This window comes from Nomascus leucogenys, chromosome 2 (assembly GCF_006542625.1).
Source record: "Nomascus leucogenys isolate Asia chromosome 2, Asia_NLE_v1, whole genome shotgun sequence".
NCBI lineage: Eukaryota > Metazoa > Chordata > Mammalia > Primates > Hylobatidae > Nomascus > Nomascus leucogenys.
The window spans coordinates 40450970-40473034 of NC_044382.1; positions in this window are offsets into that span (position 1 = coordinate 40450970).

Sequence of the window (22065 nt, forward strand, 5' to 3'; positions counted from 1 at the left end):
ACCACACCATTGATTGAACACCTGCTTGGGTTATTGGCCTGCTCCAGATCATAATGGGGGCCCAGAGGAAAAGAGAGAGTGGTTCTTTTTTTTTTTTTTTGACTCGGAGTCTCTATCTGTTGTCCAGTCTGGAGTGCAGTGGCACGATCTTGGCTCACTGCAACCTCCGCCTCCCAGGTTCAAGCGATTCTGCTGCCCCAGCCTCCCAAGCAGCTGGGACTACAGGCACCTGCCACCATGCCCAGCAAATTTTTGTATTTTTATTAGAGACGGGTTTCACCATATTGGCCAGGCTGGTCTTGAACTCCTGACTTCAGGTGATCTGCCCTCCTCAGCCTGCCAAAGTGCTGGGATTACAGGTGTGAGCCACCATGCCTGGCCCCAGAGATTGTTCTTGATCTTAGGGAATTTGTAATCCTATTGGGATGAGGACACACCCACCCATGCAAAGTATAATAGTTGGAAGAATGTATTTATAGAGCTCTGGACATCAGTCTATTAATTGATTCACTCACTCTTTCAATAAGCATCTGATTAATGCTGACTCTGCAAGACACTGTTTTGTGTGCAAAAGATTCCGGGATAAAAGGACTCAGATCCTATGTTCAAACCTTTTACACACCAGAGCAGGGAAGCAGACAACAGTCCATAAGAGCAGTGCAGTATGACAAGTGATATATAATAATTACGATAATCCTTTTTTTTTTTTTTGAGACAGAGTCTCGCTCTGTCACCCAGGCTGGAGTGCAGTGGCATGATCTTGGCTCACTGCAACCTCCGTCTCCCAGGTTCAAGTGATTCTCCTGCCTCAGCTTCCCAGGCAACTGGGATTACAGGCTCACGCCACCATGCCAGGCTAATTTTTTGTATTTTTAGTAGAGACACGGTTTCATCATGTTGGCCAGGCTGGTTTGAACTCCTGACCTCAGGTGATCCACCCGCCTCAGCCTCCCAAAGTGCTGGGATTACAGGCATGAGCCACCGTGCCTGGCCCTAATTATGATGATCCTCATTTATGGAGCCCGTACTGTGTGCCAAGTACTACTGTGCATTAACTGTGAGCAAATACATGCATTAATTCATTTAATCCTCCAGCAACATTTGAGTTTGTTAATCACAAGCTATTAATATGTGACCTTGGGCTTAACCTCACTGGGCCTTACTATCCATATCTGTAACATGGCACCCACCTCATGAGGAATGAGATAATCCATATAAAAGCATTGTGGCTGATACACAGTAAAAGCTCAAAAAAGTTAACAATTGTGTGTTTTTGTGGAGAATTTGGACATTACAGACAATTCTAAAGAAGAAAGAAAAATCTTTAAGCTTGTACTCTCAAGTGTCCAGACTGTTCCCTGCATATCTGTGATCTTGAGAATCTATGGGCATGTGTAATGCTACATAAGTGGGGTCACACACTGGATAGCAAAGTGCAAGACACAGACATCGTTCAGCATCCATGAGTAGAGTTGAGCTATATCATTCTATTTATCAGCTGCATGACATGCACTTATATGAATGCATATTCATACACGCATAGTTTATTTAACCAGTTCTGTGTTGATGGATATTTGGTTGTCTTCCCATTCTTCTCTGAGCCAAGTTTAAGACAGTGAGGGAGATGACTGTGGGTAGGATGTACACAAAGCTGCCAGAGTGGTGGGTGGAATCCGTAAGTCTCTCTATATACATTCTTATATCCCCGTAGCCTGCACAGCCCCAGGAAATGCTCAGCCAGGCTGCCTCCCTGAAAACTCCAGTGGGACACTGAGTTGACCTTCCTCCTTCCTTCTTCCCCTCCCAGGAAGATCTCTGAGCAGTCAAGGCCTCTCCATTTGCCCTGGCTCCATTAACCTAGGGCTGGGGGTGTGAACGGTACAGTCATTTCTTGCTAAGTACTTGAATTAGACTAATAGGTCATGTATGCTTGTCTCTGAAGAAGGTCCAAATTTCTGGTAAACAACCAGACCACTCTTCCAGCCCAGGGCCCAAAGCCAAGACCCTGGGTCAGGGTGCAGTGGCTGAACTGAAGCTTTTAATGGTGTCATGGCTATCTGGGATGGTTAATGCCATTAGACTAGCTTCTGGGCAACAAGGTGGGAAGGACTTTTGGCAGCACTGGTAAATGGAGAGTGCTAAATTATGGGTCTCTCCATGGTTGGGGTGGAGCAGACTATCTCCTAAAAAACTATCTCCAAATTCACCCAATCATTCATTCATTCATTCAACAAACCTTTAACAAGCACTTGTCTTATCCCAGGTCTTGAGTATTTTTACAGGAGATAAGATCTGGGCCGGGCATGGTGGCTCATGCCTGTAATCCCAACATTTTGGGAGGCCAAGGTAGGTGGATCACCTGAAGTCAGGAGTTTGAGACCAGCCTGGTCAACATGGTGAAACCCCGTCTCTGTTAAAAATAGAAATATTAGGTGGGTGTGGTGGCGGGCACCTGTAATCCCAGCTACTCAGGAGGCTGAGGCAGGAGAATCGCTTGAACCCGGGAGGCGGAGTTTACAGTGAGCCAAGATTGCTCCGTTGCATTCCAGCCTGGGTGACAGAGTGAGACTCCTCTCAAAAAAAAAAAAAAGATCTGTCCCTGTCAAGTCATGAGCCATCGTTTTAATGAAGAAGCAGCCCGGGTCTGGCAACTGGACCCTAAGTTTGGGCTGTTGGGATTCTTCAATTAGCCTGGCTGATTATCACACTCAGCTATTTAACCTCGGGAAACGTCGTTCACATTTCTGAGCCACTATTTCCTCATCTAGAGTGGGGATGCCAATAGAATACATAACTTAACAAGTTGCAGTCTTTGTTTTGCTTTGTTTTTAGTAAAGCAAATTAATTTCAGCCAAAAGACTAATTGGCAGTATGAAATAATGCTGATATCAGTTGTAATAGTTTGGGTTGGCAATTTTTTGGCTTCCTATTTCTCTAAAAGCTTATAAGCATGAGTCATTTGTGCTTATTTTGATCTCCATTTATATTTAATTTAGATATTAGTAAAAATACTAACTCAGGTTTTTTTGTTTTGTTTTTTGTTTGTTTTTTTTTTTGAGACAGAGTTTCACTCTTGTTGCCCAGGCTGTTGTGCAGTGGCACGATCTCGGCTCACTGCAACCTCTGCCTCCCAGGTTCAAGCAATTCTCCTGCTTCAGCCTCCCAAGCAGCTGGGACTACAGGCATGCACCACCATGCCCAGCTAATTTTTGTATTCTTAGTAGAGATGAGGTTTCACCATATTGGCCAGGCTGGTCTCAAACTCATGATCTCATGATCCACCCACCTCAGCCTCCCAAAGTGCTGGGATTACAGGCATGAGCCCACTGTGCCTGACTTTTTTTTTTTTTTTTTTTTTTTTGACAGTCTCACTGTGTCGCCCAGGTTGGAGTGCAGTGGTATGATCTTGGCTCACTGCAACCTCTGCCTCACAGGTTCAAATGATTCTCCTGCCTCAGCCTCCCAAGTAGTTGGGATTACAGGCACAGGCCACAACACCTGGCTGATTTTTTTTATATTTTTAGTAGAGACGGGGTTTCACCATATTGGCCAGGCTGGTCTCGAACTCCTGACCTCAGGTGATCCACCCACCTTGGCCTCCTAAAGTGCTGAGATTACAGGCATGAGCCACCTTACCCAGCCAGGTTGTTTTGAAGACTGGAAATTGTCATGACACTCAACATGGTGCCTGATACAGGATGGACACTCGGTAAATAGCAGCTATCATTATTATATACATCTGAGAGGGGACCTGTAGGTACCGTGTATTCTGTTCTCTGCCCTGAAACAGTGGTGAGATGATAGGGCTGATTCCCTCTCCAATTGTGGGCTCAATTCTGGGTGACGCTGCCCCTGGGAGACTTTCTATTCAAGGTCTGAACTCTAGGCTAGAAGCTGCCGCTCGGGGTCTATTGCAGAGGTCCTGAGGGACTTTGTACAAGTCATGAAGGCAGACTGAGTCTTTTTTTTTTTTTTTTTTGAGATGGAGTCTCACTCTGTTGCCCAGGCTGGAGCGCAGTGGCGCGATCTCGGCTCACTGCAACCTCCGCCTCCGAGGTTCACGCCATTCTCCTGCCTCAGCCTCCCGAGTAGCTGGGACTACAGGCGCCTGCCACCACGCTCGGCTAATTTTTTGTATTTTTAGTAGAGGCGGGGTTTCACCGTGTTAACCAGGATGGTCTTGATCTCCTGACCTTGTGATCCACCCGCCTCGGCCTCCCAAAGTGCTGGGATTACAGGTGTGAGCCACCGCGCCTGGCCTTTTTTTTTTTTTAAATAGAGACAGGGTCTCACTGTCTAAAGCCAGATGGGATTGCCCAGGCTGGACTCAAACCCTGGGCCACCACACCTGGCTAATTGTTGTATTTTTAGTAGAGACGAGGTTTTGCCATGTTGCCCAGGCTGGTCTCGAACTTCTGGGCTTAGGCAAATTCACCTGCCTCGGCCTCCCAAAGTGCTGGGATTACAGGTGTGAGCCACCACGCCCAGCTGGGATCTCTTGTTCTTAGAAACTTCAGCCTCTTTTTAGCATCTCCACTTCTTTCTGGAGAAAGCCTTCTCATATCTAGAAACTGAGCGACTTGATTCAATAAAATTCCACCTTCGGATATTGAGCTAGTCAAGGCCTTATCTGAGATACTGTGGGTGGGTGTGGAGGTGGAAGAGAGACAGAGACAATAATAATAATAGCTAACATGAGAGCTTAATGTGTACAAGGCACCATGCTAATGGCTTAATGAGCGTTATCTCATTTAATTTTCATAACCTATTTTATTTTCCCAGTTTTACAGTGAGGCTTAGTGAGACCAAGCAAGGTGATAGGGCTAACAAGCAGCTGATCCAGGAATGAAACTTCAATCTCCCTGACTCCCCAGCACAATCTCTGATCCAGTCGCATTTGTCCAATGTTAGGTGAGACCTCATATCCTAAATAACAACAGAAGCCAAGATAAGGGCTGCGGGGTCAGAGGGAACTCTTTCAGACTGCTGGGATGGTTTCCTGGAATAGAAATTATTTGGATTAGGCCTTGAAGAATGAGTAGAGTTTATTAGGCGGAAATTGGGGGAGGGCACCTCAGAGATCAGAGTGAGCAAAGGCAGGGACTGGAAAGGGCAGTGTTGCAGGGAGAACAAGTAGTCGGCTGTGACTGAAGTTCTCTCTTTTTTTTTTTTTTGACATAGAGTCTCGCTCTGTCACCCAGGTTGGAATGCAATGGCATGATCTCAGCTCACTGCAATCTCCGCCTCCTGGGTTCAAGTGATTCTCCTGCCTCAACCTCTGAAGTAGCTGGGACTACAGGCGTTTGCCATGACGCCGGCCAATTTTTGAATTTTTAGTAGAGATGGGGTTTCACCATGTTGGCCAAGCTGGTCTCGAACTCCTGACCTCAAGTGATCCAACCAGCTTGGCCTCCCAAAGTGCCGAGATTACAGGCGTGAGCCACTGTACCCAGCCAGCTGTAACTGGGGTTCTGTGAGCGGAGGTACTCCCAGGTCTTCTTGTCATTCATCTTCCCACCCCGCTGTCCTGGGGGAGGGTTAACCTTTGAGTACACACCCAACTACAGGGCTGCTGGTGTACAAGCCAGGCCCTGTGGAACAGGCAGAAGTCCCAGGGAGCTGGTGTGCAGAATTCTGGCATGGCATGCTTGATATCCCTGGCCATCCATGGCCCCTTCACCCCTTAGTGACATCCCAGGGCAGAGGTCAGTCTGTGTGGGTGAGAGGATGAAGTGAGCCTGTGTCTGGGCTGGGAACAGTGACAAGCAGGATGTGAGAGCCCATCCCCCACAGAAGAATGCCTGCAAATAGCCCCTCCCTAGTGCTGACCCTGCTCCCAGTTGCTATAGTCAGCTGAAGTATTAGGGCATTTGTTTCTGGTCTTCCCAGACTTTGGTTGGCTTTTGGTTTCTTCCTGCTGAGCACCTACTGTTGGCTGAGTAGGGCAGAAGACAGGTTGGCACAGAGATGAAAACAAGTTTTATCGTAGAGATGGATAAACAAATCATAGTGAAAGACATCATTATTTGAGTACTTGGTAGCTATAAAATACTGTGCTAAGAGCTTTACATGTGTATCCTTTCAAAAGATGAGCCTTCCAGCCTGGGCAACATAGTGAGACCTTGTCCCTGCAAAAAATACAAAAATTAGCCAGACATGGTGGCCTGTGCCTGTGGTCCCAGCCACCCAGCTACTTGAGAGGTTGAGGTGGGAGGATTGCTCGAGTCAGGGTGGTAGAGGCTGCAGTGAGCCCTGATTATGCCACTGGACTCTAGCAGGGTGACAGAGTGAGACGCCATCTCAAAAAATTAAAAGCTGAGCCTCTTCACGGTCTTGTCTCCACATGGTATCAATCTGGCATCCATAATATTTGAAAAAAATATCTGAATAATGGTTGCACATTCTTTTGAAAAATATACACAGCAAAACTTAAAATCCTCTTTTCCTAAGGCCAGAGGATTGCATGAGGCCAGGAGTTTGACACCAGCCCAGGCAACATACTGAGACCCTGTGTCTACAAAAAAATTTAAAAATTAGCCAGAAGGCTGGGTGTGGTGGCTCACACCTATAATCCCAGTGTAGCAGGACGAGTCGCAGACAAAACTCCTCAGACACCGGATTAAAGAAGGAAGAGGTTTTTTATTTGGCTGGGAGCGTCGGCAGACTCGAGTCTTAAGAGCCAAGCTCCCCGAAAAAGAAATTCCTAGCCCTTTTAAGGGCTTACAACTCTAAGGGGTCTACGTGAAAGAGTCATAATAGATCAATTAAGCGTGAGGAACGTGACTGGGGGCTACATATATGAGCTAACAGAACAAAAAGTTTTACAGTGCTTTCTCATACAATGTCTGGAATTTACAGATAACACCAGTAGTTTTGGTCAGGAGTTAATATTATTATTATTATTTTAACCACCAGGGCCAGGTGGTGGCGCCAAGGTCGTCTCGCTATTTATCTTCTGTTTCTTTCCAACTTTTTGCTTTCTCCCTTTTCTCCTGTCTTATAAACTAGGGAAAAGGGGAGGTTGGGGAGAAACTGGGAAGGACAACAGGAGAAGTGGTGGTCTCATACCATACCAGCACTTTGGGAGGCCAAGGTAGGTGGATCATGAGGTCAGGAGTTCGAGACTAGCCTGGCCAATATGGTGAAACCCCGTCTCTACTTAAAAATACAAAAATTAGCTGGGCATGGTGGCTCATGCCTGTAGTCCCAGCTACTCAAGAGGCTGAGGCAGGAGAATCGCTTGAACCCGGGAGGTGGAGGTTGCAGTGAGCCGAGATGCACCACTGCACTCCAGCCTGGGCAACAGAGTGAGACTCCATCTCAAAAAAAAAACAAAAAGAACTAGCCAGGCCAGGAATGGTGGTAGTAATCCTAGCTACTTAGGAGGCTAGGTGGGAGGACTGCCTGAGCTCAAGAGTTTGAGGCTTCAGTGAGCCATGATGGGGCAACTGTATCTCAGCCTGGGTGACAGAGCAAGACTGTCTCAAAAACAACAACAACAAAACAAAAACAAAACAAAACAAAAAAACACTTTTCCATCTGTCTCTCTGTATTGTATATACAAAGCAGCCCCTCCTCACAACCCTTTCTTCCCCTCCAAGCTCCCCCAGAGGAGAAATTAAGGCCATGAATATATATAGATAAAATTTTTTCTTTTCTCATACCTAATCCAATTTAAACTTCTTCACAGCCCTGTGAAGGCAGGCACTATTGTTTCCATTTTAGTGTGAGAAACAGATGTTTAGAGGTTAAATCTTGACCAAGCTCACAAAGCTAATCATTGGCAGATGGATTTGAAGCCAGTTCTGTGCCTACTGTGAAGTACTTATGTGATCCAGGGGCTCTGAGACTCCTGAGAAGGGGCCAAGTAATTCAGCATGGGGGGATCACTTAGGCTTCATGGAGGAGGAAATATTGGAGTAGGGCATCAAAGGATGAGGAGAAGCTCTCAATAGGCAGAGGTGGGCGATATGTTTCTCAGGAAGGGTGGGAGGGAGGCCCAAGGGATAAGCATATCAGATAGTGGGATGTCAGAGAGGAGTGATCTCAGCACCACCCCATACAACGGGGTGAGCCTGACACTTAGGAGACTTGCTTCATTTCCCAACTTTGCCCCAGGGAGATTCTGCCTGTGCCCTTTTAACAGCCTCCATCACAAAGCCTCCTTGTGTCTTCTGAAAGAGACCTTTTGACTCAGGCTGGCTCCCCTCCATAGGGGAAGAGAGGGAGGTCTGTGGTGAAGGAGCCCAGCAATGAACTCCCCAACAAAATACCATATGCTCAATTCCTCAGGAATTACATGTCAAGATTGTCTTAGGGAATGCAGCACTCTAGCTGGTCAAAGAAAGCATATTGTAGTCTAAAGGACGCAGTGGAAAGCAGATCCAGCTTGATAGGCGTTTGAGTCTCAGCAAAACCATCAGCTGGGTGAATTCAGGCAAGTTGCTTAATCTTGCTGAGCTTCAGTCTTTGGATCTAAAAAATGATGAGCCTTTTTGCTAAAGAGGGGTGCCTCATGGGTTTGTCAGAGAAGAAAAGGAAATGGCTGACTGGGGGATATATTAATCTAATATTTCCTTCAGTGCTGGGTGTTAGGGACTTGTCAAATCTGGATTTCTCGGGTAGGAAGTAGACAGTATGTGAGCTCAGAAACTTGGGTGGAAAGGTGACTCCCAGCAAGTAAAGGGAAAAAGAAGAGGTGGTGGGTGAAGCATGGAATGAGAGTTTCCAGTCCTGAAGTCTTAGTACCATGAGGGAACAATTCCATGAACCTCTTTGAGCCTCAGTTTCTTCACCTTCTTCTTTTTTTTTTTTTTTTTTTTTGAGACAGAGTCTCGCTGTGTCACCCAGGCTGGAGTGCAGTGGCGCAATCTCGGCTCACTGCAAGCTCCGCCTCCCAGGTTCACGCCATTCTCCTGCCTCAGCCTCTCCGAGTAGCTGGGACTACAGGCGCCCGCCACCACGCCCGGCTAATTTTTTGTATTTTTAGTAGAGACGGGGTTTCACCGTGGTCTCGATCTCCTGACCTCGTGATCCGCCCGCCTCGGCCTCCCAAAGTGCTGGGATTACAAGCGTGAGCCACCGCGCCCGGCCAGTTTCTTCACCTTCAAATGCCAATTCAGCTTCATGAATAGTGGCAGGACACTTGAATTGCTATTTTCATCTATTTTATTTATTAATTGAGACAGAGTCTCACTCAGTTGCCCAGGCTGGAGTGCAGTGGCGCTATCTCAGCTCACTGCAACCTCCACCACCCAGGTTCAAGTGATTCTAGTGCTTCCCGCTCCCAAGTAGCTGGGATTACAGGCAGATGCTAACAGGCCCAGTTAATTTTTGTATTTTTAGTAGAAAGGGGGTTTTGCCATGTTGGCCGGGCTGGCCTCAAATTCCTGGCCTCAGGTGGTCCACCGGCCTCAGCCTCCCAAAGTGCTGGGATTACAGGTGTGAGCCACTGTGCCTGGCGAAGTGTTTGTATTTTACAAATGAAATTGCGGTTAAGTCCTGACCTGGTTGCAGCATAGAGCGCGTATGTGTGTGTGTGTGTGTGTAAGAGATAAATGATCCTTTAAATTACACAAAATTTGGGACCCCTGTGTTTGAATTGGCAAGAGACCAAGCCCACTGCCTCTGCTTTCTCTGCTGCCCAAGTAATTAGAAAACCTGGCCACTTGACTGAACTGGCCATCCAGAAAAGGGGAGGCAAAGGAGAATAAACACAAATTAGTATTTCCGTAAATTAGCCTGACGTACTAAAATTTATTGAGTGCTCACTATCTGCCAGGTACTCTGCTAAGCACTTCGCATGTAATAGCTTTAGTTGGGTCTAAATTACACGTTGGAGGGTAGCCTAGGGCTTAACAGTACAAACTTGGAGTCCCAGGCTGCTTAGGAGGGTGGGAGTCCCACCTCCCCCAGTAGCTTGCTGCACATTCGTGGTTATTGCCGAAGTCCCTCCACCTCTCCAAGCCCCAATTTCCACTCTCTGCCTCTTGGGTCGTTGTAATGAAACAGTAAGCTACAGTATGTTAAGCGGCAAAGAGGTAAACGACAACAATATAAATAACGGCAAATGCTTATTGAGCTGACATGGATGGCAGGGGCATCCCGATCCTGAAACACTATCCCCTCCCCTCCACCACGGCAGCTGGACCCTGAGTTGAGTCCAGGCGGAGCCGCTGCGCCCCAGCCCCACACCGGCGCGGGCGGAACTGCGTGGTGGAAGCTGTGGGCGGCGTGCGGAGGAGGCGCGCCGCCTAATGCAGTTGTCAGTTAATTCGGGGAGAAGGTTATGTCATTAACGGCAGGATCGATGCAAAGGGAATTAAGAGGCTCGGGCAGCGCCTCCTCGCGCTCTCTGCGCGGGCGGAGCTCCACAAAAATTCGATACGCATTAGCCGACTATCAGCGGCCGGCCGGGGCACGGGGCTGGCCGAGCGCCGGCGCTGGGCCTAGGGCGGAAGGCCGGTGCCGGACGGGCGCCCCTGCCCGGGCAGCCCCGGAGGCCTTGCTGGGCGAGGTCCCGGCTTGACTGCGAGAGGCACTCGGAGGCGCGAGCATCGCGGCCTGGCTTAAGTGGGCCAGGGGCGCGATGCCGATGGCTGGGTTAACGTTTAAACATTCCAAAGAGTCCCTGGTGCTGTTCCCAGCGCTCTCGGCCCAGGCTCTGCAACACGCTCAGCCAGCTCATGATGCAGGTCCAGCCGAAGTCACAGGGAAGCCGCCCCGACCTCACTAGACCAGGCCAGACCACCGTGTCACCCACCCTCACAGCACTTTATGGCATTTATCACGGTGATACCATATAGTGATCTGTAGAAGGTTCTCTACAGTATCTTTCTCCCGACCAGGCTGTAAACCCCAGAAGAGCGGGACTTAGTGGATCTGCCTTGTGTACCTGCACCCAAAGTGCCTGGAAGATGCAAGTGCTCAGTACATATCTGCCCAAGGAATGATTCCCCTTAGCAGCCCAGGGAGTTGGTAGGGTGGGGAAACTGAGACTCAAATAAATGACTTGCCCAAGATCACACTGATCTCCCAGCTTCCTATGCTTTTTCCTTGCACAAATTAATCTGTCTGAACCTTGGTTTTCCCATCTAGGGGAAAATTAGTTGTAGCTGCCTCCATACTAGGTGCCAGGAACTGTGCTAACATTTTACTTACATTTACTCATTTAATTCTCAGTACAACCCTGTGAGATAGAAATCGTGTTATAAAGGAGGAACTTGAAACTAGCAAGAGCTGGGCTCATCATTTGTCTGTTTGCCTTCAGAGCCATTGCTCTCCTTCTAATACTCTGTGTCACATGTGGGCTACCCAGACACTCCATCCCCATCCCATCCCCAGGCAGGCTGCATTTCCCAGGCTCTCTTGTCAGCTGGCTTTTGGCTAGGTTTGGACAATGGAAGCCACAGACACAGATTGAGGGTGGGAGGACAGGAGAAGCTAGGATACCCACAACCTTGGCAGCTTCTGGCTCCGTCTCTTTCATCTGGCCCCCACACTAGGGATGGTAGTGGTTTCCTGCTCTTGCTAATCTCTGGGTTGCCCCAGTTTCCCGTTTGGCTTCTCAGTTCTTCCATCACCTACATAGCCACAGTATTAAATTCTCACTGTTTGAAATGCTTAGTGAGTTCATTTTCCTGATTACCTAAAGAACCGTGATTTGTATCCAGATCTGTGTGACCACAAAATCTACATGCTTAAAGTTTCTCATGCTTAAAGTTTATCTCAGAGGACAGTAGGGCAAAGCAGTAAAAAACATGATAACCTCGAACCACCCTGCCCAGAAAGCTCTTCCTAGGTAGCTTCTGTAGGAGAAATTCATTTTAAATATAATGGCTCACCCATAAAGCCTATTTATAATTTATTATGTTTTTAAAGTTCTACTTTCCATAGCTAAAATATTGTTTACACCTGTAAATGAAGGTAATCATAGCATCTACCTGGTAGAGATGCTGTGAAGACAAAATCAGCTAATCTATGCCAAACACCTGCATGAGGTAGCTGTTCACTGAAAGTTCCTTCCCCGATTCCTTTAAAACCTGGGGAAATTTTATTGCCTTCAGTCTTCTCAGCTCGGGAATCCTGGAGTGTGGAGGATGGCAGCTCTGCCTTTCATTTCTTCCTTTTTTTTTTTTTTTTTTTTTGACGGACTTTTGCTCTTGTTGCCCAGGCTGGAGTGCAATGGCACGATCTCGGCTCACTGCAACCTCCACCTCCCAGGTTCAAGCAATTCTCCTGCCTCGGCCTCCCGAGTAGGTGAGATTACAGGCATGCGCCACCATGCTGGCTAATTTTTTTTGTATTTTTAGTAGAGACCAGGTTTCTCTGTGTTGGTCAGGCTGGTCTCGAACTCCTGACCTCAGGTGATCCACCCACCTCGACCTCCCAAAGTGCTGGGATTACAGGCGTGAGCCACTGCGCCCGGCCTCTGCCTTTCATTTCTAAGTATTCCCCTTATTGCATTGTAGATTCACCTTGCCCATTGGACCACTGAATGTGAAGTAGTAATCAGATGGCCAGCCTGACAGCTACAATACACAGAAGATGTGTGCAATGAATGTTAGATCTGACTGAATGCTCCCAAATCAACTGGACTGCCCCCAGAGACTTGGCTGGCAATGAACGAGAGTGTGAGGTGCTTTTGACACATGCATTCACAGCCTGATTTGAGCAAAGATGTCTGCTTGACAGTCCCAAGGGCAATTTTCTCCTGATTGATTTGCAACTTTCCATCTTAATGGAAAATAAGCCAAGTGTAAAGGAGGTAGTTTTCTCCCTGAACCAGAAATCCTTGCTGTGCTTTCCTTTCTGAACTTGGGGGTTACCATTTCTTATTACCTGAAAAGGGGTTATAGAGACCAAAGTTTGCTGGGAGAAGGTGCAAAGGTGGAGTTAGGGATAGGCGCTCAACTCACACAATCCCCATTGACTTGGGAGAACCTGAAGACTAGAGAATCTGTGGAGGTCAGGAAACTGTCCTTGATGAATGAACAACTGCAGATAACAGATTAGGTCTTTAGCTATCACAGCCTAGAGTCTGGGGCTGGGAGTCCCACCTGTGCCCTGGGACAAAGTTCTTCATTTGAGCCTACCCTGACTGCTGCAGGTTGCTGTGGGCTCATATGAGTCATTGATGTCAATGCAATTTAAAGAAATTTGTAGACCATACAAATATATTTGACATTATGGTTTTAAACTATTTTGGCAGCTCTTTACCACAATAGTATAAGTCTCCTACCCCTAGAGCTTAATAGCACAGGGTTTGGAGCAAACAGACCCAGGTTCCAATCCCAGCTCACTGCTGACTACTTCTTACTTAACCTTTCTGAACCTCAGGTTCATCAGTGGCTGCCCGGGGCCACTGATGTAAGTCATCTGTATGGCAGGAACAATAGTACCTACTTGGAAGAGTTGTTGTGAAGATTAAATTAGACACTAGAGTGGGAGTTTAAGAAATAGCAGTCATTATTAAAATTGTTGGCCAGGCGTGGTAGCTCACGCCTGTAATCCCAGCACTTTGGGAGGCTGAGGCGGGCAGATCACCTGAGGTCAGGAGTTTGAGACCAGCCTGGCCAACATGGCGAAACCCTGTCTCTACTAAAAATACAAAAATTGGCCGGGTGTGGTGGCTCATGCCTGTAATCCCAGCACTTTGGGAGGCCGAGGTGGGCGGATCATGAGGTCAGGAGATCGAGACCATCCTGGCTAACACAGTGAAACCCCATCTCTACTAAAAATACAAAAAAATGGCCAGGCGCGGTGGCTCACGCCTGTAATCCCAGCACTTTGGGAGGCCGAGGCGGGCGGATCACAAGGTCAGGAGATCGAGACCATCCTGGCTAACACGGTGAAACCCCGTCTCTACTAAAAAAATAAAAAATAAATAAAAAAAAAAAAATTAGCCGGGCGAGGTGGCGGGCGCCTGTAGTCCCAGCTACTCCGGAGGCTGAGGCAGGAGAATGGCATGAACCCCAGGGGGCGGAGCTTGCAGTGAGCCGAAATCGCGCCACTGCACTCCAGCCTGGGCGACAGCGAGACTCCGTCTCAAAAAAAAAATAAAAAAATAAAAAAAAAATAAATAAATAAAAATAAAAATACAAAAAATTAGCTGGGCGAGGTGGCGGGCACCTGTAGTCCCAGCTACTCGGGAGGCTGAGGCAGGAGAATGGCGTGAACCCCGGGGGGCAGAGCCTGCAGTGAGCCGAGATCGCGCCACTGCACTCCAGCCTGGGCGACAGCGAGACTCTGTCTCAAAAAAAAAAAAAAAAAAAAAAATACAAAAATTAGCCAAGCATGGTGGTGGGTGCCTGTAAACCCAGCTACTCTGGAGGCTGAGGCAGGACAATTGCTTGAATCTGGGAGGCAGAGGTTGTGGTGAGCTGAGACTGCACCACTGCACTCCAGCCTGGGCGACAGAGCAAGACTCTGTCTCAAAAAAAAAAAAAAAAGGAAGAAGAAGAAGCATTTTTTTTTTTAACCTCATAAAGGGTCAAACTACTGCCCCTATTCTAGTCTTGTCTCTTTTGCTTGCAAAGGCACTCATGCTAGCACAGGAAAAGGTGGACACTAGTGGCTGGATGCAGACTACATAGACTCCAAGGACAGGAAATTCGCATAGCTGGGCCTCTTAGAACTGAAAAATCATCAGGAACAGGACCATTTCTGTATTTTCACAGAGGTCAAAGTTAGATGGTCCCTCACTTGCATTTCTCTCTGCGCCTTTCCATATCAGTGTCCTCAGCTTGTCTATCAACTGTATGCACCAAAATGGCAGTATTAGTTCTGGAGTCCACCAGCTACTTGGGAGGCGGAGGCACGACAACCGCTTGAACCCAGGAGGCGGAGGCTGCAGTGAGCTGAGATCATGCCACTGCACTCCAGCCTGGGCGACAGAGGGAGACTCCATCTCAAAAACAAAAAAACAAAACCAACTTTTTTTGTTTGTTTGTTTGAGTCAGGGTCTCACTATATTGCCCAGACTGTTCTCAAACCTGAGCTCCTGCCTCTGCCTCCCAAGTAGTTGGGATTACAGGTGTGCGCCACTGCACCAGACCTAAAAATGTTTCTTAAATAACTCAGTTGGTCTTCTTTGAAATGAGCTTATATACCGAAAACGTGCACTTACTTCAGTAAATTGATAAATTGATAAATTGATCAGACCAATTATTAAGCAAAGTGTCGAACAAAAACTAGTTGAGAAACCTTTTTCATTTCACGTTTTCCTGGATATTTTGTCATTATAATGGAAGTCCCAAAGTGTTTGATTTGCAACAGCACCTGGAAGTTCTCAAAAAGTTGCATTATATGGTCATGTAATTTCTAAAATGATGCTGAGGACCTAGGGATGGATGGGGTTGGAAGATTTATGCTGAAATTACTCCAAATTTAAAAACAAACAACCAAGCACAGTGGCTCATGCCTCTAATCCCAGCACTTTAGGAGGCCAAGGTGGGTGGATCACCTGAGCCCAGGAGTTCGAGACCAGCTTGGAGCTTGGACAACATGGCGAAACCCTGTCTCTACCAAAAATACAAAATATTAGCCAGGTGTGATGGCATGTGCCTGTGGTCCCAGCTGCTCAGGAGGCTGAGGTGGGAGCATCACCAGAGCCTGGGGAGGATGAGACTGCAGTGAGCTATGATCATGCTACTGCACTCCAGCCTCGATAACAGAGTGAAACTCTGTCTCAAAAATAAAATAAAAAATAAAAACAAACTGGTCAGGTGCATTGGCTCATGCCTATAATCGCAGCACTTTGGGAGGCCGAGGCGGGCAGATTATTTGAGGTCAGGAGTTTGAGACCAGCCTGGCCAACATGGTGAAACCCCATCTCTACTAAAAAATATAAAAAATTAGCCTGGCATGGTGGTGTGCACCTATAATCCCAGCTACTCGGAAGGCTGAGGCAGGAGAATCACTTGAACCCAAGAGGCAGAGGTTGCAGTGAGCCAAGATTGTGCCACTGCACTCCAGCCTAGGCAACAGAGTGAGACTCCATCTCAACAAACAAACAAACTAGGGACAAGGGGGAAAAGGCTATCTCTCTGAGAGTCTATGATTGTAAATCTCAATTTTTTTTATCATGTGGTTGATCTGAGTATTAAATAAAATAGTGCATGTAAAGTTCTTTGCCCAGCATCTGGATGTAGTCTGTAAATGTTTTATTAGTTACTATGACCAGGAAAATGTGACAAAGTTTGCTACTGAAGCTGAATATTTATTTATTTATTTATTTATTTATTTATTTATTTATTTATTTATTTTTGAGACAGAGTCTTGCTCTGTCACCCAGGCTGGAGTGCAGTGGCGCCATCTCAGCTCACTGCAAGCTCCACCTCCCAGGTTCACGCCATTCTCCTGCCTCACCCTCCCGAGTACCTGGGACTACAGGCGCCCGCCACCACGCCCGGCTAATTTTTTCTATTTTTTCGTAGAGATGGGGTTTCACCGTGTTCACCAGGATGGTCTCAATCTCGTGACCTGGTGATCCGCCCGCCTCAGCCTCCCAAAGTGCTGGGATTACAGTCTTAAGCCTCGGCGCCCGGCTGAAGCTGAATATTTTTTAAATGCTCAAATTTAAATTAAATGCTCTGACATTGACTTGACTAGCTTCTTGAGGATAGAGACTGTGTCTTGGCCACTTATGGTTTTCTTAAAGCTTAGTGCCATTGTAAATTATCAACAAATAATTTTTTGAATAAATGTTGAGCTCTCAATATGTTTATCACAGAACTCAAAAGCATTTTGAAAGCTTTGGAAAGGCTAGGCATGATGGATGCCTGTAATCCCAGCACTTTGAGAGGCCAAGGAAGGTAGATTGCTTGAGCCCAGGAGTTCAAGACCAGCCTGGTCAACAGAGCAAGACCCTGTCTCTACAAAAAAAAAAATTTTTTTTTATTAGCCAGGCATAGTAGTGCATGTGCAGAGTCCCAGCTACTTGTAAGGCTGAGGTGAGAGGATTGCCTGGGCCCAGGAGTTCAAGGTTGCAGTGAACTATGATCATGCCAGTGCTCTCCAGCTTTGGCAATAGAGCAAGACTTCATCTCTAACAAAACAAAACAAAATAAAACAAAACAGAAAAGTCCAGAAAGCGATGGAAAGTAAAATGGTAATTTTTGAGAAGGATGGAGTGGAGGGGTTCATGGACATAGAAACTCAACATGGCCACAGGAAGAAACATCTTTGGATTCTAAATTTTTTTTTTTTTTTGAAATGGAGTCTCACTCTGTCCCCAAGGCTGGAGTGCAGTGGCACAATCTCAGCTCACTGCAGCCTCCGTCAGCTCACTGCAGCCTCCGTCAGCTCACTGCAGCCTCCGCCTCCTGGGCTCAAACAATATTCCCACCTCAGCCTCCTGAGTAGCTAGGATTACAGGCGCCTGCCACCATGCCTGGATATTTGTGTGTGTGTGTGTGTGTGTGTGTATTTTTAGTAGAGATGGGGTTTCACAAAGTTAGCCAGGCTGGTCTTGGACTCCTGACCTCAAGTGATCCATCCTCATTGGCCTCCCACAGTGCTGAGATTATAGGCATGAACAACCACACCTGGCCTGAATTCTAATTTTTTTGAAGTTTAATATTATAAGCTTAGTCAAGAAGTCCTGAAGTATTATGGGTTGAATTGTGTCCCCCCAAAAAGTTCATATATGGAAGTCTTAATACCCAGTACTTCAGAATGTGACCTTATTTGGAAATAGTCATTGCAGATGTAATTAGTTAAGATGGGCTGGGCACAGTATGCCTATAATCCCAGCACTTTGGGAGGCTGAGACGGAAGAATCACTTGAGTCCAGGAGATTGAGACCAGTCTGGGTAACATGGTGAAACTCTGTCTCTACAAAACATGAAAAATTAGCTGGGCATGGCCGGGCGTGGTGGCTCACGCCTGTAATCCCAGCACTTTGGGAGGCTGAGGCGGGCAGATCATGAGGTCAAGGGATCGAGACCATCCTGGCCAACATGGTGAAACCCCCTCTCTACTAAAAATACAACAATTAGCTGGGTGTGGTGGCGCGTGCCTGTAAACCCAGCTACCTAGGAGGCTGAGGCAGGAGAACCGCTTGAACCGAGGAGGCAGAGGTTGTAGTGAGCTGAGATCGCACCACTGCACTCCAGCCTGGCAATAGAGTGAGACTGTCTCAAAAAAAAAAAAAAAAGAAAGAAAGAAAAGAAAAATTAGCTGGGCATGGTGGCATGTGCTTGTAGTCTCAGCTACTTGGAAAGCTGAGGATGGCTTGAGCTGGGGGAGGCGGAAGTTGCAGTGAGCTGAGATTGCACCACTGCACTCCAGCCTGGGTGACAGAGCCAGAATCTGCCTCAAAAACAAAAACCCAATAATAGTAATTAGTTAAGATGAGGTTCATACTGGAGTAGGGTAGACTGCTAATTCAATAAAAGTGGCATCCTTATTAAAAAAGCGGGGGGGAGAATGGGACACACACACATACACACACACACACACACACACACACACGGAGAATGTTATGTGAAGATTAGGGCAGAGGTCGTGGTGGTGCTTTGATAAGCCAAGGATTGCCAGCAAACTGTGAGAAGCAAGGGGAGAGGCATGAAACAGATTCTCCCTCACAGACCTCAGAAGGAACCAACTGTGCTGCCACCTTGATTTTGGTCTTCTAGCCTCCAGAACTGTGAGACAATAAATTTCTGCTGTTTCTCCACCTAGTTTGTTGTACTGTCATGGCAGCCTTAGCAAACTAATATATGAAACAAACAAATCTAAAAATGCTCCCCTTCTGGCTCTCCCAGTGGTCATTCATGCCCAAGCCCAGATATTCACGTCTATAAGTGCTTGCATCCAACCATTTCTATTTTAACAGCTCCCACCAACTATCCTTCCAAGAGTGGGTAAACAATGTGGAAAGCCCTTCATCTATCAGTCCCAACAAGCACAGTAGCTTTAAGTCCAATCAACTACAACCGTGTAATTAAAAATAATTCCTGCTTATGTCTGAAGAGCTTTAAATAAAGTTTAGAATTATTTAGCTATTTCACCCTAATGTTATTTATTTATATTTTATTTTATTTTATTTTTTGAGACGGAGTCTTGCTCTGTCACCCAGGCTGGAGTGCAGTGGCACATCTCGGCTCACTGCAAGCTCCGCCTCCCGGGTTCACGCCATTGTCCTCCCTCAGCCTCCTGAGTAGCTGAGACTACAGGCGCCCGCCACCACGCCCGGCTAATTTTTTGTATATTTAGTTGAGACGGGGTTTCACCTTGTTAGCCAGGATGGTCTTGATCTCCTGACCTCATGATCCTCCCACCTTGGCATCCCAAAGTGCTGGGATTACAGGCATGAGCCACCGTGCCCGGCCATTTATTTTTTTTATACGGAGTCTTACTCTGTCACCCAGGCTAGAGTACAGTGGCGTGATCTTAGCTCATTGCAACCTCCACTTTCCGGGCTCACGTGATTCTCCCACCTCAGCCTCGTGAGAAGCTGAGATTATAGGTGTGTGCTACCATGCCCAGCTAATTTTTGTATTTTTAGTAGAGACAGGGTTTTACCATGTTGGCCAGGCTGGTCTTGAACTCCTGACCTCAAGTGATCCACCCAGCCTCAGCCTCCCAAAGTGCTGGGATTATGGGCGTGAGCCACCACAACTGGTCATTAGTGTTATTTTGGTTTGGTTTTTTTGAGATGGAGTCTTGCTCTGTCACCCAGGCTGGAGTGCAATGGGGCGATTTTGGCTCACTGCAACCTCCACCTCCCAGGTTCAAGCAATTCTCTGCCTCAGCCTCCCGAGTAGCTGAGATTACAGGAGCCCGCCACCACACCCGGCTAATTTTTGTATTTTTAGTAGAGATGGGGTTTCACCATCTTGGCCAGGCTGGTCTTGAACTCCTGACCTCGTGATCCGCCCGCCTCGGCCTCCCAAAGAGCTGAGATTACAGGCGTGAGCCACTGCGCCCGGCTCATTAGTGTTATTTTAACATGTAATAGTAATTGCGATACATTGGTTATTATGGGTCAGGCACTTTGCTAAGCACTTTTTTTTTTTTGACAAGAGTTTCTCTCTTGGTGCCCAAGCTGGAGTGCAATGGCACGATTTCAGCTTACTGCAACCTCTGCCTCCCGAGTTCAAGCGATTCTCTTGCCTCAGCCTCCCGAGTAGCTGGGATTACAGGCGTGTGTCACCACACCCAGCTAATTTTGTATTTTTTTAGTACAGACGGGGTTTCTCCATGTTGGTCAGGCTGGTCTCGAACTCCCGACCTCAGGTGATCCACCCGCCTTGGCCTCCCAAAGTGCTGACATTACAGGTGTAAGCCATCTCGCTGGCTGCTAAGCACTTTACACACATCATTTCTTTAATCAACCCTAGGAGATAAGAACTGTTATTATTTAAATTTCATAGATGAAGAAACTGAGACTCAGAGAATTAGCTTGTGTATAAAGGCACAGCTAGTTCGTCCGTGTTTTTTGTTACTAAGCTCTTCTGCCTCCTGAGAGGGTACTGCACCTAATGCAGAGAAAGCTCACGGAATATTAGATTCCTCCCCTTGTCTGACTTAGTCTTGTTGTAATTGACATAAAAGCTCCTGTACGTTCTGCCTGCATTTTCCAGCTCAAGATGAAAGAAAAGTGACTGGCACATAGTAAGTGCTCAGTAAGTGTTAGCTGTTATTACTATCAATATTGCATTGTACATGTTCCTGTCTGGCAAGGGACGTGAATTCCCAGACTATTGCTAACAGTGGTATGGTACTTAGAATGAACCAGACCAGTGGGGTAGGAGCCTGGAAAGAAAAGTTGATCTAGGGAAAAATGAGAAGTAAGGGAGGAGAGGTTTGGGCTGGGGGAGGCGGAATGAGAAAGAGAAAGCAATTGGCAGAAGGCCAGACTCCACTTTGCCTTTGGTGTGGCTGCCCCTGGGAATTGGGAGGAGTGGGGTGGATGGCCCCTCTACTCCTAATTGGTCAGGTCCCCTTGCTTTATCCTTTATTTCCTCCCTTTTGGGGTGATGGGGTGGCTGCAGCTTGTGGTTACATAAAGCTTTCTGGAATTCTTCCAGGAAGAGGGGAAGCATGTGAGGTCCTGGCAAACAAAGATTCAGGAGTTGAGCAATGTGTGAGCCATAGCAATTGTGTACTGGCAATCAGCACCATCATAAGGCTGGAGGGCAGTGGAAAGAGGCAGGTTTAGGTATAAATTCCGGCTCTCCCACTTTAGCGATTGCTTGACCTTGGCCAGGTAACTTACCTATCTGAGTCTGATTTCCTCTTTTGTAATAAGATTGATAAATGGCACATGCTCTACAGGCATTTTGTCAGATAATGCATTTAAGTGCTTAGCATAATGCCTAATAAATAATAGCCATTATTGTTGTTATTATTTTAGGTGTTATTAGGGTTTGATGTCCTCTCTGCCTGAATGTGTGGAATCCCTAGGCTCCTCCTCCCGCTTCTGTTACCTTAGTCCTGAAAATTTGGGTCAAATGCCCCTTGACACTTTCACTTTATTCTAGACCTTCCAGTGGAGTCATGCTTTCTGGGACCTCTGGGAAGCCCCAGGACAGTGGAAAGCATCCCTCCATGACTCTGGGATGATTCTTTTTTTCCATAGCCTAGGAAGGGCTGATAAAAGCCTTATCTGAGTGACATTGCATTACGGGATTAAATCAGACTTGCTCTAGGGCCTTCTGGCTGCCACCCCAGGCTGGATGCTGGCAGCTTCTGGTTATTGCCTTTGGCCCAATCTGAGGTCATCACACTTCTTTGGGCCCAAGGGGCCTTCAGAGGCAGGGGCTGGGGAGACCCTCTGGCAGTCACTGGGATTAGTTTCAATTAGCAAGCTCTGACTAAGCATGGAAGTCCACAGCCAGGCACACACTAGGTACCGTAGGAAATAGGAAGGCCCAGATATTTACCCAGTCAGCTCCTATCTGAGGCAGCAAATGACAGGCTCCGTGAAGGCAGTCCACGGGGATGTGAAAGATCAGTAAATAGGCCGGGCGCGGTGGCTCACGCTTGTAATCCCAGCACTTTGGGAGGCTGAGGCGGGCGGATCACGAGGTCGGGAGATTGAGACCACAGTGAAACCCC